Consider the following 6,298-nt stretch of genomic DNA (forward strand, 5'->3'; position numbering starts at 1 on the left):
AATATGCTAATTTCGTTATTAAAGAAAAACAATAATTTTTTGGCTTTAAAAATTTTAAGCATAAAATGCTTTTTTAATTTCGGTTACCTGTTTACACAATAGCATTCTCAATCTCAACTCTTTACACAACAGCATTCTCAACTAAATGATTTTTTTTATTTATTTTTAATTTTTAAGTTTAATACATAATTCCATTTGAATTCATGTTAAATGTTTTTATATTGAAATGTTAATGTTGTTTAAATAAGTCAGTTTATAGTGATAACAAATTCTGAAAAACTTCCTTGAAAACATAAATTTACATAACAAAAAAGTCTAACTTTTGGGAAGTAAGCTCTTTTTTCAAAATCGCGCTAGATTCATTTCATAACCATAAATATTGCTACAATGATGTGAATGGCAACTTAAACATATTATAGTTACAGCAATTATGTAAATAATTACAGCAACTATAATATTGTTAAAAAAAACTTTTAAAAATTTTTAAATGGTTATTGTAAACGTGTACAACTATATTTTTTCCCTTCTTGTAGGGTCAAATGTTGTCCGATTCTCGTTATTTCAGAGTACATACTTAGAACTAATTTAAACAAAATTTTATCAGAATTGCGTCATAATCAACATATTGATGACTTCTCAAAAAGTATTCAGGGACATTTATATGATGGCTAGGTAAAATAATTATAAATTTTAGCTCTTTTTGTTTGCGCCCTATCGTGTTTTCAAAAGACATACAGATGGACAAACTTAGCTAGATCGTTTTAGAAATTCATAAGGACATATATTTAATTTTGTGGGTCTGCGATGTATAACTCTTTTGTGACGGTGGGTATAAAAATATATGAATAATCTGTATTTTCATGCCGGAAAAGGAAAAACAATTTTACACATTTATAAGCTAAAATAAAAGCGGATACAAATATTATTAAAAATCTTTTCATATAGCACTCTGGCGGCCATTGTTCGAAATTAAGGTTTGGTTTTAGTCTTTGCTAAATGAAATAAACAAGCATATGGGCATTTCCACCGAAATGTCCAGCGAGACCAGAAAAGTGTTTGAAAATACATTGTTTTATCCCATTTTCATAGGGAAACAATCAAATTTAAATAATGTAAAGAAATTTTCCATTTATTCATAACCCATTTCGAGATATTCGAATGCTTTTCTGATTTGAATATTTATAATGCACATTTTGTTTTGATACAAGTTCTTAGAGAGAGACATTATGCATTGGCTTTTGATATCTAAAATCTTCCTGAGGGTACAAAGAGTCAAAAAAGAATGCATAAGAAACCAAGCGATTGCAAATAACTGTAAGTTTTTGCTTTGCATTATCGCATATTTCGATGTCCCGTGCGACATTGAAAAACAACATTTGGTATCAGTGCGTCGAAAGTATATGCAGGAAGATTATCAAATATTGAGTCCAAACAGAGATTTTTTATACAATTAAAATAAAAGAAAAAGCAACAGAAACTACATAAATATGATGATGGAAAAAAATGTCCCGTGCGACTGTGATTAAAATTAATTTAAAAAAAAGTATAACTAATTTTTGCGTAAAATCAAAACCATTTTTAAGAGGCATCAATGCACAACTTTCTAAAACTAGTCACATTTAAATATTGCATCTGGTTTCGCTGAAATTGACGTTCGAATGGATGACCGCGAAAATGACTTCTGTATTTGTCCCGTGCGAATGCCTCGGTTATTTGCAATTACCTTGAAAATGAAAACTTGCCCAAAATCAAACTTAGCACCAATTATAGGGCTAATTGAGAGCTATAAACTAAGCCTTTTCTCAAACTAAAATTTCGATTTATTTTGAAATTTTTTCACTTTAAATGTGTACGACGGTCCCGTGCTACATAATGGAATTGCCCATAGTTAAATCTACATATCATGAACGGCACCAAAGGTACTCAGGGCCTAATATTGTGAAAAGAAACAAATAAAAATTTCCAAATTGTGTTTATAGTTTTAAAATCTAGATTTTACGATCTTTAAACCAAGTGAAACTAAATATTTTTTAAGATTCAAAACGAGGAAGCGTTCAAATAAAAGTATCTTTCGTATAAACTTCTTAAGTTTTAATACTATTCGTTTTGCACAACGACAACCTGAATCATAGGTAGTAGTAGCACACTCAGTTCAGAACCGACCCCTGAATAAATAAAATTTTTTCAAGTCCTATATACTCTTCATTTTATATTTATTCGGTGGATTCAGCAATAATTTATTTTATAATAGTATTTGGCATGTATAATAGAATATATTTCATTATATCATCTACAGTATAACATTAATTGTTAAATTTTATTCGTTGATTAAGTATGTATATGCATATTTTATATAATATTTTGTTGCCATTAACTGCGTTTTATCAATGACAAGAGTGTAAATGTGTAAACGTAGTACATAATTTAATTATTGTTTAAATAATTGTTGTGAATATCAAGTCTTTTAATTGTATGTTGTAAAATGTAACTTTGGTGTATTCAAGTTAATATTATTGTATTATTTAATTCTAATTTAATTCTTTAAATTACAAAACAAACAAACAATAGCCGGAAGCAAATGAAACCAACATACATACAAATAGAAAAGAGAAATTTATTCATTAGAAATCAAAAGAAACTATAAATTTAAGTTGTCATAATGTAAAAGGAAACATTATAAAACGTAAGAAATGTGCATAATTTGTGATGACCAATGTTTTTTTAAATTTAAAGGCCCCATTATGTATTATTAAATAAGTGCTTTGAATTATAAATTTTTTTGTTGAAATTTTAGAACCCCCATTTTATAAGACAAAACCATTTGAATGGTAAGAAATTTTTAATTTTTTTCTAAATTTGTTTTACTAATTAATTCCCTAAAACAATTATACATGATAATTCCTTTAAGGTTTAACATTTCGTTTTACCAAATGACGCCTTTGAATAAATTATTTATATGTTTTTACACCATTTCAGTGTTTATTGCTTTATTTGTATTACATATATTCAAATCAAAAAGCTTTTAAAATATAATTAGTACTTAAATCTACATACAATTATATTTAAAAAATATCAACTACATATTTATTTGGTATTACAATTATACATAAAGAATTGTTAGATCATAAACTGAACAAATGTATGCTTCATTTTGTAAAACGAAAAAGTGACATACAAAAATTAAATTTTTAAAAATGTCCCTGTAATTTTCAAAAGAAAATCTTAAATTTTAAAATGTTTTCTTCTAAAATGAGGACTTTGAATTTAAAAAATGCCCCTGTAGTTATTAAGTTTCGTTAACTTGACTACCGTTAACTGCAAATGTCTTTATTTTAAATCTTTAAATTGTAACTCAAAATATCGTAATTGCTACGGTCAAATTTTGAGTGTCTTACTTTTTAATTTTCGCCTTCTTTTTGATTAGAGTCTCATCATTATAATTAACAACATGCATTTTTCCATTGAATTTTCGTTTTACAAAATGAATAACAAGTAATAGTTTTTTTTTTTTTGGTTTAACAAATCTCCTTGCTAATCAAAAGATTTATTGTTCTTAAACAATTATTTAAAACTGACCTAAACAGGGTTGATTGTTTGTAATACGATTCGAAAATCATTGAATTTGTATGCTAAATACATTATAGGGAAAAATGTCGATCAAAAAAATGGATTTTTGAACATCTTCCCAATTCGATACATGTTTTCCATGATCATACAAAATTCAAAGTTCACCAGAAATTTAAAATTCGCTTTAGTTTCGTTTTTATTCATATTTTTTTTTAACAAAATACCTAAAGTAAAACTGCAAATAACTTAAGAACTTTTTATCCGAATCTATCTATTGTTTTCCAGAAATCCGTTTCTCATCAAAACAGGATATAGCATGAAAAATCTTCCTTAGTCAAATGATTTCTCAAGAAGCCATTTTCAAAAGATTTTCCTTGAATATAAGAGGTTGCACGATACCCATAATGATCAGATAATTTTCTAAATATATAAGAAATTTACTATTATGTATATTAAATTCTTATAATTTTAATAATGAAAGCTGTTTCGACGATCTTGATTTATAACTGTTTTATAAATAATATCTAACGATTTTACAACATTTTTTAACCTCGATGAAAGACAAACCAAAGCGAATTTAAAATAGTTTAGTTTCGTCCCTATAATACGAAAGTGTTTCCTTTTGAATCCGATTACGAAGCAACCCACTCAGCTAAGTACGCAACTAAACCGAGAAGTTCCATTGAAATATTTTTTTTTTAAAAGAAAATCCATAATAAATAATATGAAATATAATTAAAAGATCACTAAAATATATGCTAATTAAAATTTGTTATTTGCTTTGTATATATTTATTTTTATTTTAAATTCCCTACAATCATGCATAATTGATTTTGTTTAATTTGGAGCGTTTTTAAACAAAAATGTAAATAATAATCAAATAATTAAAGCACATAATACTTATAAATCTATAAAAATAGTTATGTATTTAAAAACTGTAGTGTTCCAAAGAAAATATATGAAACTTAACACACTCAAATGAGTAAGGACTCACTAAAAAATAGAGTCTGGTGGAAACCGTTCAAACCTAATATTCGGCATAATTTTAATCAAAATTTTATATGTGTCTCATTTAAAATAGTTGAAAAATAGCTGGATTTACAAAACTTACGCGTGTCAAAAAAATAAGAAAACTGCTTCCATTGTCTCAATATTATATTTCAAAATTGTTCAAAATTCTTTAATAAATCCAAGAGCTGTAGAAAAATGGTGACCTCAAATCGGACTAAATCTAAGAAAGATGAACTTTGATCATTGCTTTACCTACTTCATCGAAGACTCTGGGCAAAAAAAAAATGGATGATGGATTTAATTGCAGGGTGATAATATTCTGAATAAACGGTTGATTTTAATTACTTAGGTTAAATTCGGTAGACGGAAGATTTTAAGGAAGTGTTTTTCCCATTTCCATAAACCTAAAAAAACCAAAGTCCAAAACTATTTAGGTTTGTGTTTCCCCACAGGATGTTGGTCGACCGTAGTCATTCATTGCCCATTACTTTAGTTTATTCTTAAACTTTGCAAAGTGTCGTGGATAGCTTGAATGCCTTCTCGTTTCTAATATTGACATGATGACTTGGAACCCATATTATTTTCAATATTTTGCCAATTATAGTAAGAGTTTATTTCATGTTTACATTTTAAAAGGTTTTAAACTATCGCATGAATATCCGCAAAATAGTTGGAGTTTTGTTATCAATCATATTGTAAATAATAAAGTATTTTTCGTCTTAGTTCATGGAAATAGATTTGAACTATATGTATATATTCTGTTACATCTATCAGTAGTAATATAAATCTCTGGTACGATATTTATTACCTTTTGATTTCTGATCATCGCGGTCATTTACTAGCCATTCTCCAATTACCATGAATCTGGTTGCAGCTATAGCTGCCTTATATTTCAGCTGTATTTTAATCGGTAGTATTGATAAAATGTTCTCAATATCTTTAGTCAATATCTTGTTTTTTGAAGAGGTTTAATATTAACCTTCTTCTCTAACGATGTTCACCAATTCATATCCTAGATGCTCATGAGAATCTAATCAAATCTGACTGATCGAATTATTTGTGGTCTTAAAAATCTGATATTTCACCTCTGAAGGTGCTGGGTGTCAAAGTCGATGACTTGTCATATCCACTACTAGTCTGAGAAATGAAAATGTTCTGAGTCCAATTTCGAACACACAAATTCTAAAGCTTTTCAGTTTCGAGTAAAACTGAGCGGTAATTCGACCCCAACTTAGATTCACCATTTTTTGAAGTTTGCTATTTTTAGACCTTTATCTTTATCGAATACGAATGCGAGAATTAGCCCCCAGAGCTTTGAATTAATTAATTCAATTTGAGCTTAATTCGCAAAATTCTTAATTAGGATTAAAAAAATGTGATCCATTCATCCATAAATTCATTCCCAATATCTAATTATTTAGCTACATTTAAATAGAATTAATGATGAATTCAATACATTTGAAGTACAAAGGAATTAAGCCTATGAATTAATTCATAATGAATTCATTAACGGAATGGTTAAGAAATGAAATTGAGGGCAATTTCGTTAAAGCTTTTATTTTTGGAACACTCTAGTAAACAGTCAGTGAGAAAATAATTTAAATTTTACATAAAAAAACAATAATCAATGCAAATACATATAATAAATAAAATATAGGACTTAAACATTACTTTTTATATACTTAAATATCATGCAGAAACCATGCTTTTTTAACAACTA

The sequence above is a fragment of the Calliphora vicina genome, chromosome 1 (assembly GCF_958450345.1).
Source record: "Calliphora vicina chromosome 1, idCalVici1.1, whole genome shotgun sequence".
Lineage (NCBI taxonomy): Eukaryota > Metazoa > Arthropoda > Insecta > Diptera > Calliphoridae > Calliphora > Calliphora vicina.